Below are 27,700 nucleotides of genomic sequence, written 5' to 3'. Positions count from 1 at the left end.
TTGTTTATGCTTTAGGAGGTTTATAGACACTTGAAATCTTGTCTGCTGCTGTTATAGCCTGTGTTAAACGCAATTTGTAAGTGGCCTGTGTTAAACGCATTTTGACATTGATGAGAATGATGTTACAGCAAAGTGTAAACACTTGATTTGCATTTTCTAGTTACTCTTGAAATATCAGAATAACAGAATCAGTTGTTTCAATTTTGTCACGTAATCTAGTGATTGAGGATATTGAGAATGGATTCTTATTTAACCCATGCTTTGTTTAAAATTGCCTAAGAGCTGCAGTTGCACATTTTTTATTTTCATAAAATAATTGTATTATCTAAATGCGAGTTGCTAAATCCATGTTAGTTTTAAATACGACAAATAAATGTTTTTTCTAAAAAATAAATAAACCTCCATATATGCACTATATCTTTATTTGTAAAAAAAATGTGTCAAAATTCAGTAAGTCAAAAATATATTTCTATCGTTATTTGCGTTACTTAATAAACGCACTGTACTTACAAATTATTTAACGCTTAACATCTTACTTTTGCAAATTGAATTCCTTACGCGTAATTTAATGTTTTTATGGACTTAGCTCCTCCATCTTAAGACCTACCATGTAATGATTATATGACTTAGCACATAGATAGATGCTATAAGTTTGCAAGGCGTCCTTCAAATCTATTTAGAATTAGTAATGGTCTCTAACATAAAGATCTATTGTAGAATATATCAGGGCATTCAGACCCAGTTTTTTACTTTGACTTCGTTTTTGATTAATGCAATAATAAAAGTTATTTTAAATAGCGTAAATAAGTTTGTGAACATTTTTACAACTCTTTGGGATAAAAAGGATCCCATATTTGGAAACCTTTGGCTGAAAGAAAGTCACAATATATAGCAATTCGATAAAAATGATTGGCCGACCTGCCAAACCCAAGTTGGCTCAAGGGTTTTGACAGATTGATCCTCAAAACAATTTATAATAAAAATTGAGGTAAGCAAGGTGCACAGGGTAAAAACGGTTGCCTTTATCTAATCGGACTGGAACATCTTTACAAATATTCCTAAACTAGAAAATGAGTTCTTTTTTTAGCAAGTGCTATGTGCCTACCTTTGACATTTCGAACCTTGATCGACTTTGCACCTGGAAAGCTATTTGAGAATGATTTGAGGTATATAAGACATAAAGCATCCCCATTCTCAAGTTCAGTGTCAATATCTTCAGCTTTATGGTTCTGTTTTTTCGTGCCACCATATAACCAGACCATGTCATAAACTGGATTATGTAGTGGTATTGCGATGGGCAACAATACACAAATTTGCATATTACGTACATGCGAACCATTGTGAACTCTTTAAAACTAATAAATGCCAATTAACTCACTAGATATCCTTTTCTCTAGCATATTTAGAAGCTGGTAAAAAATAATTTATAAATGTAGTAGCTTATTAAAAGAATTATTTTATTACTACAAACTCCTGGACGAGAAATAAGACTGGTCCTCAAGGTACTTTTTAAGTAAGACCGGACCTCAAGGTACTATCTAGCTAGGAAAGACTGATTTGAAATCTATTCGGGAAGATTAGTTGAAGTAGAACAACTGATCGTGTTAAAATGTTCACGAAAGAAAACTCTTCATTGATACTGATTATATTTCTGAGGCTTGAGCATCAGATCGAGATGTTTCGGAAACTTGCAATTATAGTTTTTTTCTTGAAACTATTACTTCTTTTTTATTAAAATATTCTGTTTATCAAAACGTCTATGTGTTTATTTAGATTTTCAGCAATTAACTTCTTAGAAATTTTTTTTGTACTGACTTTGTTGAAATTACGAGTTTGCTTTGAAAGCTTTGAAAAACTAAGAACAAGCGAGTATAAAGAATATCATGTTGCAAATATCGTTAATGTTGACATAAACTTTCATGCATTTTATTAGAGAGGATTGATTGATTGTTAGAAAATTAGAAAACTAGGATCTACAATCAGGTTGAAAGACAACGAAATTGATGTTCTAATTGCAATTAAAGAATTGTCCAATTTTCCAGAATGTCGTAGCTCAAAGCGTTGAACCTGTCCTGAAATTAGTTACAGAGGCTAGTCATCAAGTATATACCTGGGAAGCTTGTCATAGTTATATTTAGCCTTATAATCAAGTAATGTTATTCAATTTTTTTTGAAGCTTGATAAACTCATATTTATTTTGTCTAAGCAAAATTAGTTTAGGGTTTATGATTACTATTATAAATGGTTTTAAATGTGAATCAAACAATTTCAGTACAATTTTTGTATGCAATTTCACGATTGTTAACAAAATGGTTGTTACTATTTTGTAAATAAATTATTGTTTTTAGAATAAAAACTTCGCTTATTCAGGGCTCATTAATTTAAACTTTAATGACTTTAATAAGAAGTTAAAAAGAAGAGGAGCTTCAGCAATACCACTTATTTTTAAATATGCAGGTATTCGTGTATTGATTAAAGTAAATTATACAGCTTATTTATCATTTTACTTTAAACCAACTTTTCCCGTACAACAGAGAGTAATAATATTTTAAAAGAAGTCTGTAAAACCATTAGCATATATCAAGCGAAAATTTACAAACCATATGGACTTTAATGTAAACAAACCAAATCTTTGTTTTATGAACACAAATGATGGGAACACAGTTCGCTACTTTATTATGTAGCCGGAGTTAAGAGGCTACATAATAAAGTTGCGAAGTTAAAGCTGGAGTTAGACTACAGCTACGCACAAAAGTTTAATCGTAATCGAGTTTTTCATAGCAACGTGCAATGTTTTCATAATAACGTGCAATCTTTTTCTAACATCAAACTTTATCAGATATAGATTTTAAGTTTATCTTTTTTGCTTTTTGCAATTTGTATTTATAGGTACCAACACTATTTTTTTAATTTAATGAGCCAGAAAAACGATAATCCTGCTTATGATTTTTTTGAGTACAAGTTGAATTTTTCGAATCTTTTTGTTTAAATATCAACTGAATTTTTAAATGAAATATTTATGTGTTAGTTAAATAGCGCACAGAGATTAATATAGAATTACTTAGTAAAAATTTTTATCCCCTACGAGAACACCTGCAAACATATTGCGGCTCCTTAAAGCTCTCCTGGCTGTGTTCAGTCACTGGTGTCTCTGAAACCCTTCACTGGAACAATTAAACCCAAAGAGCCTTTTATCCTGATCAAGATTTACTCTTTTTTAGCACAGCAATTACTTTTAAGTAGAGTATACATTGTACGACGTCGAGGCTTATGATTATAGAAGGCCATATTCTGAATCATTAGTTACATATGAGAAATAATCTTAACGGATACGCAATGATGCACTCCAACAAAGACAACTGGGAATCCTTCAATTCAAAATTTGTGCATTGATTTATAGGGCGAAATTTCTCAGTCATTTTTTAAGTAAATGACAGAATAAAGAATTTTGTTAAATAATCATAAAACTAATCTACATCGTTTTAAAAAGAATCTCTCCTCACGGTCTCTAAAAAACAAGTTTAATGTCTACAGCATTCCCGAGGTGAAATTAAAAAAAAAAAATCTCAGATGTCTAACGTACTAGCATAGGTTTTTCTTTGCTATTATTTAAATTGTGCTGTTTCTTCTTATTTTTTTTTTGAAAAAGTATTGAACTCATTTTTAAATAATATTTGATTGCTTCAAGTCGATTCTTAAATTTATATTTATGACAGCTAAAAATGCAAAAAAATAATAAAACGATATTGTTTTCATTTAAATTATCGCAACAACGCTGATCTTGTTATGCCTTTTTTGTAACGGCACAATAGATTTATCGAAATACCATACAACCAACTTAAATAACTTCCCAAACATAAAGCCCAACCCAAGTAGCTTATAAGCAAAGCATCAAAAAGAAGCGATAAAACTATCAATGGGGAATGAAAGGCAAATCATTTCTTTTAAAAAGAAATGAATCAAGAGCTTTTTTTGTGCAGGTCAGAGATGATTTTAGTGGAAGCGCTGCTTTTCTAACTACAAATCGTCCAAAGTATCATCAACATTGGGAATACTGTTAAATTAAAGCGTCGCTTAAATTACATAACAATTGCTTATAAATTGTTTTGTGATGCATTTATTTATTTTGAGAAAAATTTAAAGATCTTTTTTTTTTCTGTTCTGAAAATGTTTGTTAAAACCATTTCTTATTTCATTCAATTAGAATAAAAAGTGTTATGTATACTGTAGTGACTTAATTAAGGGCCAATAAATTCAAATTTCTTGCTATCCGTTAGGGTTTTAATCTTGATTCTGTGATTTTGATATAAAACAGTAAATGATTATGATATAAGACAGTAAAAGAGTGTTCTTGTTAGATATTTTTCTTTTATAAGTTCTTATCTCTGATGCTAAACTTTCTATAAAACTTAAGCTGAATAAAGTTATTTTTACAAACTTTTTTACAAATCATAATTTTTAACTAAAAACAAAATGTTTCAGTATTATTAACACCAGCATTTTTATAAAAGCTGATTTATGAATGCTAATAAATAAAGCTGATCTATGAAAGATAATTTACGAAAGATAATTTATGAAAAATAACACTGGGGAACACAACTTTTGGTATCTAACATGACAGACCTTTTTTAGCGAAAAAAAGGCTTGAAGATTTCAAAAATAACATGAGCTTTTTTCTATCAGATTATATTACGGATGTAAGTTATATGTGACTTGCATATTTTGCAATATTATTATGTCTAATTATAATTTAAAAAATGTCAGTGAACATATATATATGTGTGTGTATACTTAAAATGAATACAAATACAAAAAAGAAAAAATAATTTGTCACAGTTTTAAAGAATTTAGCAAAGCCATTTTATAGCAAACCGCGAGAATAACTTAGTATTTAATATTTACATAATATGATCTACCAGCTATATATAAACTTAATTTTAATTGAAAAAAAACTCATGGGTTATTACGTACTTTTCATGATAAACTAGCAAAAAGCAACCCGTAATAAGGGCTATGGTCGGTCTGTTACTTAATTTATAGTGGCTGTTTTCCACAATTTAAAGTTGCGAAACCTTGACTAATACCTTTTTAGAAAAACGCCTTCAAATTGAAAAAATTAAACCATCTGTAAAATAAAAATAAAAATTATGCGGAGGTAAAATAATTTACCAATTATTTAACATTGTTTGAGTAATTTACAACTGACATAGGTCATATCAGTGTAAAGCAGAACCATTTTCCTCGACATTACCAAGTTCAACACAATACTTTTTTAGTTACTGACACAAAATAATAACACTTCATCATGGTTTAAATTGACGAAAAAGTAAAGCTAAGTTCTTGTTATATTTTTTTATAACATGAATTTTTATTAATAAGATTGATAAAAAGCAAACGTGAATTATACATGAGTTATTAATTTTTTGGTATTCACACATGTTTCTTTAAAAATGGAAAATGTCTTTAAAACGTTAAATGCACACAACTAAATAAATTTATTAAAAATAACTGAGCAATTGAGTACAAATACGTTTCAAACAAAAAAAATTTAATTTACAATCAAACATGTGTATAACAAATTTTAAAAAATTTGTAAATTTTGATCTTTTATATTGCAATAATGTGTCATATGACAAACCTAAAATAAAAATTGTAACAGATAAGTAGACATAGAAATAAAAAAATAAGTAAATAAAAAACTGGAAAACAATTTCCCTGCTTTTCGGTAACCAGTTGTCATACTTAAACTGCTGTCATGATGCAGTTTGTCGGTGTTTTTTATGACGTTATTTCATGTTGGCTTTTAGTAAACTTTAGTTTAATTTAAAAGACATGACAATAGATTTAAAGTATCTTAATTAAAAGCAAAATAACAAATGCTTCTAGGAGCCACTCTTAAACATTAAAGATAAAAATCAAATTGAGATAGCTTAACATATTGTCTTGGCTTATAGAAAATTTTAAAAGCAGTGAGTTCAATGAATTAAACTACCAAATAATTATTTTTAACAATAGAATGTAGCATCATATTATGATGATTGGGTAATGAACCAATTTAACTATATTTAAGTTTAATTGATGAAAAACAAATAAAATTTTAATAAAAAAAGACAAAAACAAACCAAATATATAACAAATGTTATTCAAAAAAAATTAAAAAAAAAAAAATCACCGAAGAAAAAGTAACAAAAAAAAAGTTATAAATATCTTCACTGATAGAAGACATTAACTACCCTTTGGTTGCTGTTTTTTCTTCAGTGTCTCCCAACACCCCAGTATGGATGAGCCCTCCATTTAAAGGAGGACTCATCCATACTGCTATTACTACACCACTTATTGAAGTACCTCTCTGAGAGAGGCCCTAAGTGTTGGTAGCGATAACTTTGGTATTACTCTAATGTTAACAGATCTAAAATTACAAATAGAAGGATATAATAAAAATCAAAAATATTTGCAATTTTATTTAATCAAAATATTAAGCATAACCTCACCATTTTCACAGGATGAAGAAGATGTTAAAAATATTTTTAAAAAAAAAGAGTAAAAAAGGAGACAGGAGACTGACGACGTTTCAGAACAAAAGGTATATTAGAATCTGATGGAGCCAACTGAACTCGAGGAACAATAACCTGTTTACCATCAGAAACACCTGTCAAAACCTCTGCATCAATATAATTATTTTGAAGAGCACAAACTTTCATTCGAGTACCACTGCATTACCCACCTTTGAGATCTAAATTTCTAAGTAGCATAATTACACAATTTTTTTTTTTGAATTTTAAACAATGAGGTGGCATACCTGAAGGAGCTAATTTTGGAGGTGGCATACCTGAAGGAGCCAATTTTGAATTTTAAATAATGAGGTAGCATACCTGAAGGAGCTAAGCTGTTCAAAAACTCAACAGGAAAGTTATTTCTTTCATTAAGTTCATCAGTATCAATTTGATCAGCACTTAAATAAATTTTGACCTCATCCGGCAGACATTCAAGAACTTCTTCATTGATTGATAATGAATCAACATAAGTTGGTGTTAATATAACGCGTTTAGAATAATTATTTTGATCAACATCTCCAAAAATCTTTTCGACAATTGATTCATTTCCTCTAATAATGCACTGTATTGGTTTTTCAATGCGTCCTTTAAAAGGATCCTCCTCTTTGACAGGTTTTGTTCCATTCCCAAGTTTTAGTAGGAATTGGGAAAATTCACCTTACCCATCTTGTACTCTCATCTTTTCAGTTAATGCAAACTTTTGCACCCATTGCCAATGCAAAGAACATTTTATACACAATTCTACTATTTCAGCTGGTTGTCCTCTTTTCACAACAGACAGACTTTGCCTAAAGTCACCACCAAAAAGAATGATTTTTTCTCCGAACGGAAAGCTATTATTGAAAATATCTTTTAACAACCTATTAATTGCATTTAAGGCATGTTTAGGTACCATGGATGTTTCATCAAACAAAAACAAACTAACTTGTCTTAAAAAATGCCTGTGTATAGAGTTAGGAGTTACATTCCATGTGCTAGTATCCAATATTGGAACAGGAAGTTTGAATAACCCATGCAATGTAGATCCATTTGTAAGAAGAGTTGCTGCTATGGCACTCCATGCAGCTGCAGCAGATTTAAAGCCCCTACTTATGGTTTCAGCAATCAAGTTATTATTAGTAAAGGTTTTTTCACTACCAGCTGGTCCATTCATGAAAAACAATCTAGAATGTTGATTTTCTACACTTGGTTGCTCATTCAGTGCAGCAAGGATAGCATTACACACAATTAATTGATTGACATTAAGCAACAGTCTTAGATAGAATAGATTGTTGAACATTTTCATCAAAATTTTCTAGATTTAAGCCTATAAGCTCATCAATAACAGGCAGATTGTAATCAGCCAGCGTTTTAACACTTTGATTAAAAACCTTTTAAATTTGATGAAGAGTAGCTTGTTCAGCTATTAGAATTGTCACTGAGCGGTGAATTAAATCTTCCATCATAAAAAATTTGCATGTATTCCAGAGATGCAGAGGATTGTCAGGTTCACAAAAGGTCAAAATAATTGAAAACAACTGTCTAATTTGCTTTGGCATACGTGTTAAAACTGCCTCAGAAAGAGTATTCTGCCATTCAGTGTCGTCTTGCAACAAACCTTTCAAAACGCATGCTTCACAAAACGTTTCAAGTACCATACCATTAACAGTATGCACATCCTCTGAAGATGTTGCTCCTTTTGATTGCAAAAGTAACAGTCTAAGAAAAAACAATTCTCCAGTTGGACTAACTTTATCCATTCTTATTATCACCTTATTACCAACCATTTGTCTAACCTTCCATTTACAATGTTTATCATCAAATATAAAGTGATAAGGAATGTCTACATACAAATAGCAATGTGCTCTTTCATTTTTAGTATTCAACTTAAACCATGCTGTTAGGTGCATATCACGTTGAGCTGCACAATCTAAAGCCATTTGTTCTGCTCCTTCTCTAAAATACACTAATTGATTTCAGGTAGATGACTTTATGGCGTATAATAGTGTGTGACATATGACTTATTCAATACTCAAAAAGTCGCCACAATCCTTCTGGTGCACTAACATAACGACAATCTAAAAAAGTGTTTACTTCATCCAGATTAATTTGCTCATTTATCAAAATATTAGCTCAGTCGTGACCCTTGTATATGCATTTGTACAAATATTTAACAGCCTTAACAGAAATGCAAGCTTCAAAATTAACATTAGTTTGATATTTATTTGATAACCATGGATTGTAAGGTACCACCCGGCGGTTATCTACATTGTTGGGTTATGCTTGAACATCATGATTCCAAAATATTTATAGCAAAATCAGGTAGTAAACAGCGCTAAAGACAAAAAATCAAGTTAAGATAAAACAAATTGTATGTAAGGCAAAAAAATTTGTGTTGGCTTTTAGTGAATGATTAAAAGCAGTAATTTTAAATAAAATTACCTATTTACCATTTTAAACAATAGACACCAACATGAAGATAAGCCAAATGTCTAATAACTCAAAAGATACTAAAAAAACATAACAACAACACACAACAATAGCACACACCATAAGCTTATATAATATGTATACAATATAACTTAAGTAAGATAACATTCATATACAACAAAACATAAGATACTACATTACGCGAAATGTTATTAAAATACATTATTATGCATTTTTAGAGTAATTTTTAATAATAAAGGCTTTAAAACAGCAAGACTGAAAGCAATAACAGTTTGACTCTAAACACGTTTACCAAGTCACAGCAATTTAAAAACACGGAAACAACATAATATAAACTCATGTACCAACTATAAACACAATAAATGTGTTTTTTTAAGTATATAAGGTTAAATATATCTCTTATATACATATTTAAACACATTTTTAAAACAATTATATAACACATCAACACATACACAAACAATAAAAAAACACTTTACATTGTTATAAAAACACGTTGATAAAGCAATTATAAGGCACTTATTACCACATACACATACATATCAAAAAAGCATATATGCAAACAATAAACGTGTGCAAAAAAAAATTTTAAAAGTTACGCCATAAAATCCTCATAACAAAATTTAACCTTTATATATAATAACATGTGACATGCCACGTCAGCGTTGGCACAAAATTGTAATTTATTTTTCTAAATTTTCTAAAAAAGAGCAAAAATAGTTAACAGCATCACAGAAATTTCAAAGTAGTAATAACCATTTTATGGAAATAGCATTAGCATAACTTTAAATAACATCCATACCCCTATTTTCCTTCTTAAAAATAAAATACTATAAATTAAGTAACAGACCGGCCATAACCCGTATTACGGGTTGCTTTTTGCTAGTAAAAATAAAAGAAAAACTAAAACAAACAAAATATAAACGATTTAAAAAATTAAAATCCTTTCTACTTTAAATCCTTTCTACTTTATCTAATAAAAATGTATATATAACTATTTCATATACTTACTTCAATTATAATATGATCTTAACGATGATTATTTATCTTAATATGATTCTTTATGTAATATATCTAAACTAGTAATTAAATTTCAAAAGGAAAAAAGTTTTAACTCGCTTAACAGTACAGTATCAAAATCTTTCTTAAATTTATTTTTGCTTTAGTAGTTTAATTTTTTTTTCGGCTTAACAAAAAATTTTTTGTCCATTAATTTTTATTTCATTTCAATTAATTTCATTAATTTTAAATTTTACTGAAGTTTTATTAGTAATACTGTCTAACAGCAAGCTAAGTAAATATTAAATGTTTCTTAAATGTTCATGTGAGTATAGCTGTTGTTGTAAGTTGTATGTGAATTTTTCTTTTAGTCCTGTTTATTGACCACCTAACCCAAAAAAACAATTTAATTATTATATTAGCAACTGGGTGGCTCCAGATAATACTTGGCTAAAGTTTCAATTGAAAAAGGTTCATCTTGATATGGCTACAAAAGATATTTGTGATATTTGCATAAATATAGATACAGAGACTGGTAATTTTCTGTTAATTTCTTTTGTGTTTTGTTGTTATTTTTTATTATTAATTTTTATCGTTTATTATATCTATTTATTAAACTATAAATTGATTTTTAACTTAAAAAAGGTTAAGTGTTTTGTCAAATTTTGTGGTAAAAGTGGTATAAAAAGTTAAACTGGAGCTTATTGGATTTTAATAATGTCATTGTTATAATTAGGGTTAGGGCTATTGTAATTGTAATTGTAAAAATTAAATACAATTACACATTACAATACAATAATATTGCATTGTAATATTACAGAAACAATAAAAAAAATTTATTTTGGTATTGCATTGCTGTGATGAAAAACAGTTACAATAAATATTGTATTGTTTTTTTTTTCTAACAATACAATAAAGTTTGAGAACTATTCTATTGTATTGTTATAACGAAATAAAATTACAATAACTATTCTAGTGTATTACTATACATTAAAATAGAAAAGCTAACTTATTTTAACGTATTTATATTCATCTCTGAAGAACTTAATATTATTTTTGATATTTTTTATCTGCGGATTTGCAATATAATGCAAATTTTATTTTTTACATATTTAGATTTCGCGTCACCTATCTTGTTATGTATTTCTAAGCTCTAAATGGCCGCAAAATATTGCCTGTCTGATAATAGCCTTATTATTTTGATTGAAAAATAACATTCATAAATTATTTTATTCAGCCCTTTTATTTTTTCCTCTTGATTTTAATGCTGCAAAGGAACTTAAAATATATATGAAAATAAACTTTAGTAACACAAACAGTTAAACATAATAATTCTTCTTAAATAAATGTTAATGTCTTAAAAAATTGAAGAACCAGAATAAAAAAACTAATGATGACGAAACGAAGAGCCAAAAGGCGATTTTTCTTGATGCGTTTAAGGCCTAAAATAAAACAAAATGTTAACCGTACTATTTTTAACAATATCTTCATATTCATTATTTTTCCAAATATCTCGTACTTTTTCGAACAAAGATTTTAATTGCTAAAAGTTATACTGGAATGAGTTGCGTTTATAAGAATTTGGTAAAAGAATAAGACTATTAGATGTTTAAATATTTCCAACGAATAAATACCTGCACCTTAAAGTTGCCTTTGTTTGAATTCAGGGTGATGTGTAATCATCATTATCATCAAAACTCTGAATTGAACCATTGGAGACCTGATTAAGTTGATCTTCATCATCTTTTGAATCAATTTTTTCAAATTGGCTATGAGATTTATTGCGCTTAACTGGAGTTGAGGTTCTGCTCGAGGAGGCAGCATACATGGAACTGTTCATTAAAGAGTCTAAATCTCCAGAGCTGGCTGCTCTTTGATCAGACTTAGATGGACCTTCAAGTTGACCTGAATAACATTCTTTCAGCTTTTTTACTCTTCTTGATACTTTGTATCAAAATATGAAAGGATATTTCCTAACAGTTTTAGTTAAATTAAAAATTTGCATGAAAAATAAAATCTCATTTTTTAGATAAACCTTTTGACAGTTTTATAATTTTTTTTTAAATTTTTAATTAAATTTTTTAAATTTGAGCTTTTCAAACTAAAGTAAAATCAAAAATCAAATTAAAAGAATTAAAAAGATAAATTTGTTACAGCAACCAACAAACCCTCTAATAAACTGTATTTACCTGATTCAAGTTGTAAATCCCACTGAATTATGACTTTGCTGCTGTTGTGATGTATATACACCAGACGAGCCATATTAGTTGGGTCCAAACGACTTCGTAGTGGAGTTACAATATTTCCTACTTCTGAGAAAACTCGTTCTAATGATGCAGAAGATGCTAGGACGGAGAGCACAGCACGAGCAGCTGTAGACAAAAGTGGAAATCAAAATTCATTGTGGTTCCACCAGCAAAGGATATCAGTATCTTTTGACACTTTGACTTTTGAAAAAGCTTCCCACTCCATTAAAATAAGAGGTTTCGCTTTAGCTCCAACCATTGGATCTGTTGCTTTTTCTTCATCTCTGCAGCCTTCATAAAGGGGATCGTTTTCACGGGAAAACTCCTCAAAAAGCTCTGGGCGTGTTGCAGAGGTCCATTTTTCGTAGGAAGAATGTTCATTGATAGTTTCTTGTTTGACCTTTTTGAATAATGCCGTAGAGAAACGACGTAGAGCCACACCACGGTAACGTGGATCTAAAAAGTTGGCTTCAGCAAAAGCTTTCCATCGCAGCCATGGTTCTTAAACTTTTCTTCAAGCTTGGACAAAACAGCTGCACAGTAGTTCTTCACATCTTCTGTCTTTTCTTCTGTCATGCTGTCAGAGAACATTTTATGCAAGTTGAACACTTCGGGAATGACTTCATGAATTGATGGCTTGTCTTCAACAGACAAGGTTTTGATTGCGTCATTAAGCCTTTTCATCAAGAGCAAAACTTTTTGCCAGATTTCAAAAATGTATTCATCAGGAATTTCTCTCCACCAGGTATTCTGCTTGTCAGGGAATTCATTTTTCTTTCCTTTTCTTTGTATGTACAGAAGAATAGGCTTTGCACCTAAAATTGACTTCAAGCAAAAAAAGATACTATTCCAGCGTGTCTTGACAAAGATTTGAATTTTATGGAGTGGTCCTTTAAACAAATTTTTTTGTTTCAAGTGCGCTGCAGTGGCCTCCATTTGGCCTGCAATCTTGGGTGAGTTTCTAAGCAAAGAGAAAAACGCTTTTGCTTTTTCAAACCAAGGAGTGGCTTTAAGTCCAGCCAAGCAGACCAGATTTAACCGATGGTTAACACAGGAAACTGATGAGATTGATGATGAATTTTTTTAAAAAGCCTTCACATTGGCGGCAGCAGCATCATGAGACACGGGCGCTAATGACTCTCGCTCTGCCACAGCATTGTGAATACCAAGTCTATATATCCTACTATAGCTATAGTTTCCATCAAATGATCAACATTAAAAGTTGCCAAACAACGTTTTTTTTATTGGAATTTGACAGAAAGTCTACTAATACAGTAAAGTCTCCCAGTTTTTTAGTCTATATATCCTACTATAACTATAGTTTCCATCAAATGATCAACATTAAAAATGTTGCCAAACAACGTTTTTTTTATTGGAATTTGACAGAAAATCTACTTATACAGTAAAGTCTCCCAATTTTTTAGTTAAATTTACTTCAAAGAAATCAAAAAATAAAATAAAATATTTTTTACTGATATAACCAATACCATTCAAATTTCGCCCAAAGTAATTGCATTAAGTACTTACTCCGAGAAGATTTTTTGTAAGTTTTCAGCAGTCTGTGGGACATCAGTTGGCTCACAACACCACAAAAATCTCCGTATTTGGTAGTTGTTGTTGATGTAATGGACTGTGATGGAATTATACTTAACACATGCTGGAAAGGACCATCCATCAGTGGTGAAACCAATGCGCATAACCATTTTGATCTCGGAAAAGACGATGTCTTTCACAGCTTTTTTGGCAGCCTCATATACAATGGGAAGTTTATTCTGAGCGGAGGTCCTTGCAGAAAGAAGTGTGTACTAAAAAGAATTTAAAATATTTTGAATCACAATAACACCAAGCATTTGAAGCTTACTTTACTCGGGCAGTTGAAAGCATAAATATTGGAATAGAACTCTAATATACCTGTGGACAAATTCCTTGAAACATTTGTTGAATCGATGGGAGTTCCATAAAGTGAAATGAAACATTTGAGTTTGAAAGGCCTATACACACTTCATAGTCAAATCTTAATTGCATAGGATCTTGCGACTTCAGCTTTAGAAAATGTGTTGGCTTTCTGAATTTCCCGCGCAGTTGAAAGTAACTACCAGCTCCAGTTCCTAGATATATTTTTAATTGCTGTTATCACAAGAGCTTTTACTCCTAAAAGCAGTTTTGCAAGTTTTCAGAATCATTAAGTATTTAAAAAATGATTACCTCCTATTGATTAAAAAATGATCACCTTCTATTAATGCCAAAAACTTAAGTTTTTCCCCAGAGGTGGCTTGTTGAGACTTTATTTCTTCCTCCTGCCGCAAAACATCATTATACACAGTTTTTTGTTTGCGCTTGAGGTGTTACTTCATGCCAGTTGCAGAAGCATTTGGTCTAGCGATTCTGTTAGAGACGACATCTGGACATAACTTGCATTTGACTTGTGAAACATTTTTTGAAGTTGGTTCAACATCTTCAAAGTTATTCCACCAGAGTTTTTGCCTTTTGCGACCAAGTGGGAGTCTAGTTTCTGCAAATTTAAAAGAAATCATTTACAAGCTCAAAAAGTAACAATACCAACTTTATAGCAAGTATTACTTAGCCTACTTTAGGATCCCCATTTTACAATCTTAAAATATAACTTAAAGATGAACAAAACAATTTTAATTACTGCTTGGAGCCTATTTTAAAAAATTACTCTGGGTTATAAATCACATTTTTTTTAAAAGAAGAGAAAAAAATAAACAAAAAAACTATACCTGCCATTTTGTGGTTCAACCTTTGATCCTAAGGCAAAAAATGAGTCTGATACTAGATGCAAAATCTAAAAGAGTGAAAATAAATTTAAATTGTAAACATTTTTTTGCCGGTTTTTTACATTTTTATATTTACAAACTTAGAGTGTGTAGTTGCAAAAATTGGGTGACAGTACATTTTTGAGAAAAAAATTCAGCCACACAATTTTCGTGAAAAAAACACATTCTTTAAGTACTCACTTACAATTTGCGCTTTTGAAAATTAAGACTTCAGGCTTAACACTGTGAAGAAACATTTTCTTCACAAGCTAAAAAAAAAAGAATCATAAAAGTTACCTTTTTAATGCATTTGATTATGGAATCTTTCAAAAATTGAAATTTTATTTTGACTTAGGCAACTCAGAAAGTTTAACTTGTCACGCTTTAATATTGTCTTGACACGGAATTCCGTGTAAATTCTTCCGCGGAAGAATTATTTATTACGAAATAAAAAACCATTATTATAAAACAATAAAAAAACATAATTTGTACTAGTCGGCTGGAAAGAATTAGGCTGTCTAAAACTAAAGTTAAAATGTAATTTTAGACTTATCAAAGTTTAAAGTTTTAGTTAATTAAACGTTTATTGTGTAAATACTAAGTAGATAGCAATTCAACATAAAATATTTTTTGAATCGGGTAAAATTGGTTGTACCCAAGAATGAACCACAAAATATTTAAGAAGGTTTTATTTAATAATATATTTTATAAAATACAATTTAATTAATGAAATTCTATAGAAGTTTTGGTATACTCTTTTTACAATACAAGACTTTACTTATAAATAGTTTTATTAGAAATTTCCCGAATTTTAAATTGCTAATTCAAAATAGTTTCGTAGCAATAAGGTTTTTAGTTTCCGCTCATTGTGGTATTTTATTGGTTTTATTACGTAAGGCATACGTTCGCAAATGTTCTTTTGATAATTAATCTGTACAAAATAAAAAGAGTGCAGTTTTTAATTTATTCATTTTGTTTACAGATTAAAATATTCGAAGATAGCAAGCGCTACTCTACATGCTACACAAACTTTATGACCACTCGAAATGTTAAAAGTGTACAGAACAAAGGGGTTGTTAGTGTTTTAATTAAAGAGGATAAAGGTTTTACTGTTGTTATCTCTACTATGAACAGTAATCGTAGTCGTATATGGAATTTTTTAGAGTTGTATGCTACATACATGAGCCATAGTGGTACAAAAAGCCGCAGAAATTTAATTTTTGATCTTTTTGACTACATTGGTAATGCTATGGTGGTTCTCAGTTCTTCAGGAAAAGCTAGTACCTAAAGTAGTTGAAAAATATCCAGCAATTGTTGATTGTGTTTGTACATTAATGTCATGTTCTGGAAGGTGTATTGAAAATTGCGATTGCAGGTGTTGGAGCTATGTTGGCTGGAAACACGTTTCCACACAGTATTAGAGTATTAAGTATGATCGCGGAAGAACTAATTTCATTTTTGTTCTCTAAAGACTTAAGTGATTTTGATTCTTTAAAGATTCATCTGAAAAAAACAGCAAGTAAGAGTCGAGCATCAAAACATTGGATCAACTGTTTAATAAAGCCAGTTTTCATTGTGCTAACCCAGTAGGCACGGGACCTAAAGAAGACGTCTTTTGAACGTTGAAAAGACGTCCAAATTGTTCAAAAGACGTTTAAAAGGTGTCTTCTATACGTTTGTATCCACTGGGAATATTTATTCGCACCGAACGCGAAAGTTACTGGACTATGCATTTGTGGGCTTTGATGAACATTCTGTAGTTTATTATTGTAAAATATTCTGTATTTTTTAAACTTAAAGAAAACTATTCACTTCATTTTTATTACTTATTTTACCTTTCTTCGGACGTATCTTATGTTGAATCGCTGTATTAGGTCTGCCGAATCCCTTTCATTTGCAGAAAAATGGTGGTTTCCTTTTTTTTGATCCCGTTAACTTTGATTTTCAATATTTAAAGTTGCCCAATTAACCATTCTGGCACCCCTTCTCCCTCCCATTATGCTTCAGTAAAATAGAATAATAAAAGGTCATATAGTTTATGATAAAAGATCACGTAAAAAAACAATGTTTTGTTTTGGCCAAAGGTGAACAGTTGTTCTAACATGATGTCAATGTTTCCCGAAATGTTTTAGCTGCTTTCAGGATTTTTAAACATTTTAACAATGAAGATTTTAAACTTCTTTTTTTTAGAAAAGGACATCCTGGTTTGAACTGTCAGGTTGTCATTGAAGCTGATGGAAAGTTTAGAGATGCTGTTGCTAAGTATCCTGAATCGTGCCATGATGTCTTTATCTTTTCTAACTCTGCATTAAAACAGACAATAGAATATGATCAAAATGCAGGTTTTCTTTTTGCAGACTTAGGATATGGTTTGTCACCAGTTATGATTATAGGGTTTAATCAGCCAACTACACCAGAGGAAATATATTTTAATAAAATTCACCGTCAGGTACGAAGTGATGTGGAGTAAGCCATTGGACGTCTCAAAAACCGTTTGAGGTGTTTGAACTAAAGTGGTGGAACACTTCATGATATTTTGTTTTAGATATGACACTTTTAGGCATACAAGCCTAAGTATGTTCATGTTTGTGTCAAATGAGATTGATTTGCAAATATAAAGAAGTGATTGGAGTCTGAGAACAAGAATGCACCAAAAAGTTTGCCCCACTACACCAAATGTCAGGGCAATGAGTTAATAAAATAACATTACCATCAAGAAAAATAATAAATTTGTACTTGTAAAATAAATCTCTGAAAGGTCAAAAAAGCATTACATGTATATGGTAGGTCAAGTTGTATGTTAAGCAGTAGCTTAATAAAAGTAAAGATTGCATTTAAATTTTTAGTAAACCCTATTTAAACCTATTCTTTTAAAGTTAAACGTTCAACTGAATAAATTTTTACCCACACCCACACGCACACACGCGCACGCACACACGCGCACGCACACACATACACACGCGCACACACACGCACACACACAAGGTCATTGCCTGCTGCTTGTTATTGAACGTTTGATATGAACGTTCAAGAGCTGTTAAAATAACGCTAGCATAACGTTTGCAGTGAACGTCAAAACAACGTTCGCTGTCTTGAACGTTCGATGCGAACGTTCAAGAACTGTAAATCGGAATTCACAAAAGTTGGTTTACATAACGTTTACAGCATTAAACGAACCTAAACGAACGTTACTTAATACAAAATAAAAAAAAAATTGAAAAGGGTCTTTAGGAACAATACCCTGGGGGGCGGTATGGATTCAGGGATCGTTTCGAACTCCACAAAATAATGCCTATGCCCCTGTATTTAAAATTTCCAAAATGTTTGGTGATAGATTTGTCAATTTTTCTTTTAAAGTATTTAAAAAAGTTTGGTTAATATTGAAATTTACATGCGGATATGTAATTTTTATAACTCTCTCTTTACATTTTTATTGAAATAAAAACAAACCAGAGCCACCTTTAATTGTTAAAAATTAGAAAAGCTAGCAGTTACTAATTGTTAATAATAAATGAATAAACATGAATAAACGAACGCTCCACTTTATCTCCTACAAAAATCTAAAAAAACGGTTAGATCTTGTCCTTCCTTTATTGATCTCGAATAAAATAAAAAATGTTGGGGACAACTCTCAAATTAAATTAATGGTGGCCGTCTGTGCTACAAAACCTTTTGTGTATGAAAATTAAGACATGTAATTTTTATTTTACTGTAATCAAATTTTTCTAATTCATCAAACTCTTTTTCTACTTCAGATAAAACAAAATATTGTTTTAAAAAATAAAAAGAATCAAAAAATAATTGTCTTCTCTTAAGTTGATTTCAAAATTTTATTAATGTTCAGACAGGTTTACACAACAACTTGATTTGCAATCTGATAACAAAGAAAGCACTTTTACTTACTTATATGCAATATTTGAAATGGATACATATTCTAGCCATGCTTATTTCCAGCCATAAGTGTATAATTGCCAAAATCCTCTTTTGAAATGTTTGTAAAAATGTAATCTAATTTGATCTTAGTAATGGTATATCTTTTTGGTTGACCTTTCTCTTAATGCAGTTAGTATTCGATTTGTGTTTTTAACCATTATCTTAACTTCAGTTTTGTTTGTAATTGTATCTGTATGATTGTAAACATACAACAGTTAAAAATGTGGAGAGGGAAGTAAAGTAGTGACATATATGGGGACTATTATGTTCTGACCAAAATCGACATGTTTGTCTGTTGAAGATATAATTGGTCTAGTAAACAGCGGCTCTGCTATAAATGAAATCGTATAAAGATAAAATCAACAAAGATGATTAGTCAATAACTGAATGATTTAATAAGTTTTAACAAAAAAAAAAAAAAAAAATCTTTAAAGAAAAAACTATACAAAAAAAGTTGTATTAATTATTTCAAACAAAAATAAAACTTACCATATATATCAACTCCCATGAAATGTTCAACTTTACCGTATTTATTTTCCAAACTACATTTGTAGATACCACCATCATCTTGTTTCAATTCTCTTAATTCAAGTTCAGTATAATCCACTGAAAAATCCATAACGTGGATTTGACAAATTTGATCTCAACTCAATATAATTTTTCCACCTACATAGATGTTTTAAGAAATAACTCATGTTTATGGTAAAAGTTGAAATAAGGATTCAAGAATATATTTATTTAATCCTCAAAATAGATAATTTAATTTTTTGATACTAAAAATGTTTACTTTTATGGTGCAAAACATAATGTTACCATGTGACATTAATAGGCTCAGCACCTGATGCACTACAATCCAAATCCATGCTGCTCATTACGAAACCAGCATAAAAGGAAGAATTGTTTTTCAAACGTGGCTTCATTTCTAAATAAGAATTGATAAATTCTAATTTAGAAATGAAGCCACGATTTGATGTGTGATTTTAAAGTTTTGATAAATATCTAGAACCATATGTTGAGCCTAATAAAATAAGGGATGAAATACATTGATGCTATCAAAGGCAGTGAGGTAAATTTTGAATGTGCTGTTTGGCAATACTATCTAAAATCATATGTGTGGCTTTTCAATGGTAACATCATTGATGACAATGAGCATTATAGCATTAAGGTATACCGTTTACTTCGTATTAAGAACGTCAATGTTGAACATTCAGGTGTTTACAAATGTCATGTAGAGAATGATTTTGGCTATACAGACGTTCAATATGCTTTGAATGTTTCAGGTAAAGGAATTTTCATAATATTTTCTTTTGTTTTTCAGCACATTCAAAATTTACCTCACTGCCTTGGATAGCATCAATGCATTTCATCCCTTTTTTCATTAGGCTCAACATATGGTTCTAGATGTTTATCAAAACTTTTAAATCACACATCAAATTGTCCTTAACTGTATATTTAACATTAACAAAGTAAACAATTTTCAACTCAAGTTTAATAAAAAAATCCCAAAGAGTGCATACTCTTTAGGATTTTTTTACTAAACTTAAGTTAAAGGTTAACAAGAAACCTACTTAATGTGGGAGGTAGATTAAATGTTCTGCAAATAGTTTCTTTATTTAATACAGTGACTTTGCATGTATAACGGCCAGAATAATGAGATCCATAATGAGTAAGAGTAAGTATTTGACGATTTTTAGAAAATACTGCATTAGGTTTGCTGTATTCATATCAACATCTTTGTATCTCCTAAAAAGTAATAACAAGAATAAGATGTGCTGTTATTATTATAAAGTGCATGTAAAAAATAGTCATGGCCTAATACACTTATGAAGATTTTATTGTAAATATTTTTCATTAATAAAATATATAAAATACTTGCCAAAGTGCTATAAAGATACATTTCTATTGTTTAAAATCCATGATTACAATACACTCGGCTTTTATTTTAAAAATTGAAAAAGTATGTTAAAAAGGTTCCTGGTTGGTTTTTGACTGTTTAGGTCATTATAACGTAAACTTTGTTACAAAGATGTGAGAGGGTAATCACAACCTCCTCACGCTCCAAGTTTTCTTTTAACAACTATAAAAATGTTTATCGAAGATTCGCCATTCGATAAAAGTTTGTGACAATATTTCAAGAAGATCTTACTGGTGTTTATAAACAAAGCTTTAATCTCAAATTAAAAAATCACTCCAACGAAATTTGACAGTTTGGTTGAACTTTATGTTATTTTTAAAAAATCTACATAGCATAGTCTCTAAATCTTGGCTCCCTCTAATTCTGAATTTTCAAGTATTTATAAATTCAGATTTAGAGGGAGCTGTTGTACACTGAGATGGGAAATTACTTCCAAATATTTTGAATAATGAAAATGTAAAGGGAGTTGCAGCCTTAATTAGCTACGAAGAAAAAGAGCAGTTAATAAGAGTTTGCTAATTAAAAAATAGTGCAGGGATTACTGAGGCAAAGTCTGTGTATTTAGCACTTAAATAGTGGGGCGCATTGGACAAGGTCGAAGAAATGTGCTTTGTTAAAAACACTAGCCATTAATTTTGGTCGCGCTAAGGTGGTTGTGTTTAGTTGGAACAATTGATGGAAGAAAATTTATTGCACCTTCCATGGCGCTACCATATTTTGAAGTTAGTATTGGTAGTGTTGAAAAAGTTTCAAACCGAATGGCTCAATATTGGTAAAAAATTTGAGCCAGGAATTGAAAAATAGGTTGCAATAGGCACGTTATATAAATTAGATTAAATTTCAAATTATCTTCCGGAGTAAGTAACAGTTAAGCATCTGAGGAATTACTAAAAAGAATTGATAAATCTTTGTTTGATTTATTTGGGTCGCATCCCTTAAGAGAACATTATGTGTGCAACTCATAGTGCTTTTCAACATGCAAAGTGGATGGCGAGGCAATATATTCATTTAAAATATATATTTTTAGAGAACAGTATAAGTTGACAGATTTAGAGAAAAAAATGTTTCATGATATTTGTTTATTTATTGTAAATATTTGTGTGAAAGTGTGGTTGGATGCCCCAAAACCAACAACTTCTCCAAACCTGTATTTATAATTTGCAAAATCTTTAGTAAAATACTAGATTATTAACAAACATCTCAGATACTTCACTTTTAAAAATTTTCAACCATTTATAGTACCTCAATCCAGAGCAGGCTGCTCTCTCATTTAATCTTTGACTCTTTAAGTAATTGTATAAAATATCTTGAATTAAATATAAATTGAATTAAATATCTCTAGAAACGGAAGATGAAGAACTTGATGACTACTTTGAAATGAAACCTTCAGTTAAATTAATTGAAATGCCTAAAATATTAGAAGAAGTGGACCATAAAAAAATGGACATTAAAAAAATTAATTGGTTATGAATTCACCGTAATCAATTAATTTTTAAAATTTGATTTTAAAATAAGATTTAAAATTTGTACGGAACTTTTTCATGCTAATTCAGAATTATGGAGTAATAACTGACTATTTAAATAGTAAAAAAATTGTCAATGGATTAAGAGTTGTTAGTGATACACCTGAAAGTGGTGTTAAATAAATAGCCAGCTGTAGCTCATACATAACAAAAGAGAAAGAAGCGACAATACTTTTTACAAATACTGTAAACAACATAATTGATGGTTTTTTTCCTTAGAGGTAAAACAAAAGTTGTTTCCCGGTTTTAAGAGACTAATTTTTAAAAAGCAACTCAAACCTTAATTATTTATTTATATTTTTTTCAATATAAAAGTGGCAGTTGCTGTTTATTACTACATATTTATTCAAGAAATATTTAGCATTGTGAGGGTGGCCCTTTTTATAATGTTTCAATTATATATTTAATTAAATTTTTGTTTAGTATTTGTTTGTTATTTTGTTAGTGATGGTAAGGGTAAGGGGAAGGTTTGGGTTTAGAGTTGTTTAAAAGAGGTATATGGAGGTTGGGATTGAGGTTAGTGTTCTGGGGAGTACTTGTTAGGAAAGCGCGAGGTTTGGGAATAATTTGGTTATGAATGGGCAAGGTTTAATCTAAAAGGGCTAAACTTGTATTCGCCGTCCTCAGTATATTCTATAATGTAATAAAACTCAATAAATGTTCTATTAATGTGTAATGGTTAGTACCCAGTAAACACGCTTTAGTTGGTCCAACTGACGGGCCAGTATTGGCTACAGTTGGCTAACTGTTGGCATTTCTTGCCAACCATTAACCGACTGTATACCGCGTGTTTTTGAATCGTAAGTTTCCCGTAAGTTTGTAAATGTATATTATAAATATATTCACTTAGACCATGCGACTAATTATCAAAATTATTCAAATAGATTCATTCAATGATTAAAACTATTCAATAGAGTTAGTTTAGTTTGAAGCTTTTTATCATTTTTTTTTCTTTCAAACGCTTTTTCTACCCTTTAATTAAACTTTTAAACTCAAACTCTCGTACACCTCTTAATATAACCGTTACGCTGGTAAGTAGAAATATTTTACATTTATCCATTAGTAACACATTCAGATATAATTTTTGACATTGGTTGAGTTTTTAATTTATTTTTATGATGACACCATTGTTGTATTTGTATAAGATATTTTAGCTCTATTTTAACTATTATCAAAAGTTTAAATACAGCTAAAATGTATATGTGCGTGTATAGTAGTATGTTTATGTGTGTATTTCTGTATGTATATGTATGTTTGTATCTATCTATCTATCTATATATATATATATATATATATATATATATATATATATATATATATATATATATATATATATATATATATATATATATATATATATATATATATATATACACACACACACACACACACACACACAGAGTGTCTGCCAGATCAGGGGAATTCAGGGAAAAGTCAGGGAAATCAGATATCTGCAAAAAATCTAGGATAATCAAGGAAATTAGGTTGAATTTTAAAAAAATCAGGGAGAAATCAGGGAAAATGGCTCTTCATCAAACTTACATAACTTAAATAAGTTGTACATAGTACATGTAATATAAAAGTTTATTTGGCAGATAGTTTTATGAACTTCACTTGCATCAAGCGAATCTTGAATCTTCACTTGCAAAAATGTAAACAATTATACAACCCATATTAAATGTATCAATACTTGATACATTTAGTGTGGGTTGTATTATTGTTTACATTTTTGCAGTTGAAGAGCATTTTTCTAAACGAATCTAGGTCAATTTTTGTGAAGTTGAATTTGGGTAACTTTAAATTAAATCAAGGAAAACAGGTAGAAGATCAAGAAAGTATCAGGGAAAAGTCAGAGAAATCCACCTAAAAATATTGGCAGACATCCCTATGTATTTTGTATATATTGCATATAATATATGCCATATACAATATTGACATAATATGTGCAGTATATAAATAAATGGTATATGCAATTGTATATACAATATGACATATACATTTCATATTAAGCATATATAACATTTATATTATATTATATTATTATTATTATATATATATATATATATATATATATATATATATATATATATATATATATATATATATATATATATATATATATATTCATATAATGCATATAATTATAGCATTTTATTAAAAGGGACTTCGACTTCTGAAAACTATGAGAAAACTGTTCAAAATTTTGGGGATCAGGAAAGTAAGGTTTTGGATAAACTATTTGTTTTTTTGTTTTTGTTTTTGTTTTACTACTTGTTATACATTGTATATGTGTTAAACATACATACATTGATTAAGATGCTGACATATTGACAAAGGAAAACTATTTATATTTTTTGTAAAAAAAATTAATTTGTGTTTTAATATAAGTCATAAATGGATGAAGGCTTTAAAAAAATACATATTTCATGTTACAAAAATACACATTTCTACTTTTTTATGCAGATAAAGGTTTTAAATAATGCTCTTTTCCATGGCCTTAATAACACAGCACAAAAATGTGCTAGAATACCATTTTTACAGCAATCAATTCACCTACAGGGATAAATAACATGAATGTTTAAAACTTTAACTCCAAATATTTGAGTTCCATAACACCTTCATCTATGTGTGTCTTCAATTTAATAACTAGATTGTGTTTTTGAAACCAGTTTTCCAATAAGATTCAAATGCAATGAAATATTATTTAATTATTTATGTATGTTTGTAGAGAAGTTAGCAGCTTTGGAGTTAAGATTAACAGAACTGGAGCAAAAAAATAAGTTTTTAGAAGTTCAAAGTTTTTTGGATAATGAAGATATTGTTGTTCCCCTGGCCTTCCAATGGAAAGTAAGGAAGATTTGGAGAGGCTTAACCTTATGATACAGATGAAATCTGAGATGGCTCTCTATAAAGTTTGAAATTATTTTTTGTATTATAATGTTTCTAGCAGTCTTCAGGTTGCGTTTAAACTAGTAACTATTATTTTATAAGATCAAAGATAAGTTTTTTTATAAGTCTTATAATTGTAATTTATCAAAGGTAATTTAATAATACCTTAGTTATATTATACCGCATTACATTTTCATTTACCTTTGAAAAAATAGTTTAAATAAAAAAGTTGTAATATGTAGCATTATTTGTTTTTAGGTCGAATATCTGCGTTCTATTGGCGGTAAAGTTGAACGTCCAAAATACATATGATGTGTGTTGGGAGCCATGTTTTCCAAAAATTTTAGCGTTTTATGTAATCTAAACGGATCTTCAAGTAAGATGATAGCTACTGGAATGGGCAAGGTTAAGTTGCGATGTTATCATTTTGTGTTAAAGTGCTTACTATGTAAGTATTACTAGTTATGTAAATTTTTAGTCTATTAAAGTCAACTGTATTTTTATATTTACAAAAATATGTTTACAACACTAAGAAAGAATATAATATGTTAGTACTTATGACAATTACCAGTGTTGTCATTAGTTGTAAATTTGTAAGATATTATATTCTCCCTTGGTGACTTGAACTTATTATCATATGCACATATTTTTAAAACTGCTAACCAGTTAATGTAATTCTTGATTTGCAAAGTATACATATAAGAGCTTAAAAATAACTTAAAAATAATTTATATTTAAACAAAAAATAAATTGAGTTTTTAAATTTATTTTCATTTTATTCTTTTAGCAGCAGTAAGAATTCAGTATCTTAATTCCAAGGATAAAGATATTTACCCGATGGTTTCAAGATGGTTTCAGGGCGCAAATGATCAAGGAGATGGGCGAATAAATAGACAGACGAAAAGCAAGGTTATAAAAAATCAGTTGCAGTTAATCAATGAAAAGAATATTTAGTTATTATTTTCTTTTGAAAATTTATAAAAGCTTATTTTTCTTGATTTTATTTATAAATCTAATTTTTCTTAATTATTATTAATAATTATCTAATAAATCGCCAGGTTTTTAAATATTAGCGTTTTACAATATTATTTTTAATTAAAGTTGCCAATATTAGTTTCAAACCTTTAATAATATTAACTACAATAATAGAATATTTTTAGTTCTTTATTTGTAAATATTTTTCTTTAACGGTCTGGAAATAAAAGTGTAAAAAATTTGTTCTTTTTTTTGTATTCAACTAAGTTATCAATAAATAATACAATATTTTGTGTCGACAGTAATACTGTTTGGTAAAGTCTGATATACAAACAATCACTATTAGATAGAAAATTAAATATGAAAAAGCAAAGTTATACTTTGTTATTAAGCAATATTCAAAACATGATTTATAACTTTTGCACTTTCAATTTAAGCGCAAAAGTGAATTTAAGAAATCGCGAAAAAAAAATCATATAGTTGGGCCGGTAATGGTACCAACTGTTAGCCAACTGTTTTATTACTGTTGGGCCGTTAATGGCAAACAATTGTTTAAAAACAGTTGGCTAAGTGTTGGTAAAAGCGTTACGTTTTTTTCACGGTACCAACTAAATAGCCGACTGTTGGCCCAACTGTAGCTAATAGTTGGTTATTAGGATCGGGCCAACTACTTACCAACTGTTCGATGTTTACTGGGTACTCTTATATTTATAATTTTTGTATAATACAAATAGCATTTTCTTACTCTTCTTGTAGTGTTCAATACTGTTTATATCAATTACTCCTCTTTTATTTATATCTTCTTCTATTACAAATATCTCTTCTTTAATTAAACCTTTTGGTTATTCTCCAATCAATATTAAAATCTTCTTTTCTTTTTTTATTTAACTACTTGTTAAACTGCTTATAAAACTGCTTGTTCATCAAAGTACTCTTCTTATCATAAAATTCTCTCATTTTTTAAAACCCTTCTTAAATCTTTCTTAAAACTTTCTCTTTTAAAATTACGTCTTCCTTCTTCTTTTAAAACTCTTCTTCCACTGCTCTGTAAAGAGACGACCGTACTTATAAGTCGCTCTAATCTCTCTCTCTCATTCTCTTAGACTCTCTTTTTTTTTGAGCTTTTATAGTTTTTTTGCTTGTTTTCCAGTTGCGGTATATTTTCATGTATTTATATGGCAGGTTGATGAGTCTTCGTGCTTACGTCTTTTCTCAGTTGTTTTTAACTTTTCTTCTTTTCGTTTTATCGTTTACTTACGAGATAGATTGGTGAATCATCGTGTTAAAGTCTTTTCTGGTCTTTGTTTTTGACTTTTCTAATTGTCGCTTTATCGTTTACGAGTCTTCGCGTTAACTTCTTTTCTCAGTTGTTGTTTTTAACTTAATTCTTTTTGCTTTATAATTATTGCATCTAGGGCTGCCAATTCGAACTTTTTTTAGAAGTTCGAACTTGAACATG

The 27,700-nt window shown here is 29.5% G+C and overlaps 1 long non-coding RNA gene and 1 pseudogene across 4 annotated transcripts; one reads left to right on the top strand and one right to left on the bottom strand.

The window, feature by feature from the left end:
* Positions 1-13,752: 13,752 nt before the first annotated feature.
* LOC145181308 (uncharacterized) lies at positions 13,753-14,763 on the bottom strand (annotated as a pseudogene).
* Positions 14,764-23,072: 8,309 nt separating this feature from the next.
* LOC149889396 (uncharacterized) lies at positions 23,073-26,685 on the top strand. Of its 4 annotated transcripts, none has more exons than XR_016452078.1 (5): positions 23,073-23,408; positions 24,539-24,595; positions 25,106-25,289; positions 25,525-25,714; positions 26,054-26,685. It is a non-coding gene; the product is annotated as an uncharacterized LOC149889396 (long non-coding RNA). The 4 variants fall into 4 exon arrangements; XR_016452077.1 differs by having other exon boundaries at positions 23,074-23,408; positions 24,525-24,595; XR_016452079.1 differs by having other exon boundaries at positions 23,170-23,188.
* Positions 26,686-27,700: the final 1,015 nt, after the last annotated feature.

The sequence above is a fragment of the Hydra viridissima genome, unplaced genomic scaffold (assembly GCF_058129835.1).
Source record: "Hydra viridissima isolate aposymbiotic clone 2 unplaced genomic scaffold, HvirCarnegie_v1 scaffold_4, whole genome shotgun sequence".
Taxonomy (NCBI): Eukaryota; Metazoa; Cnidaria; class Hydrozoa; order Anthoathecata; family Hydridae; genus Hydra; species Hydra viridissima.
Note: the sequence above shows the minus strand (reverse complement) of the source record. Positions and strands in the feature narration are given on the sequence as shown.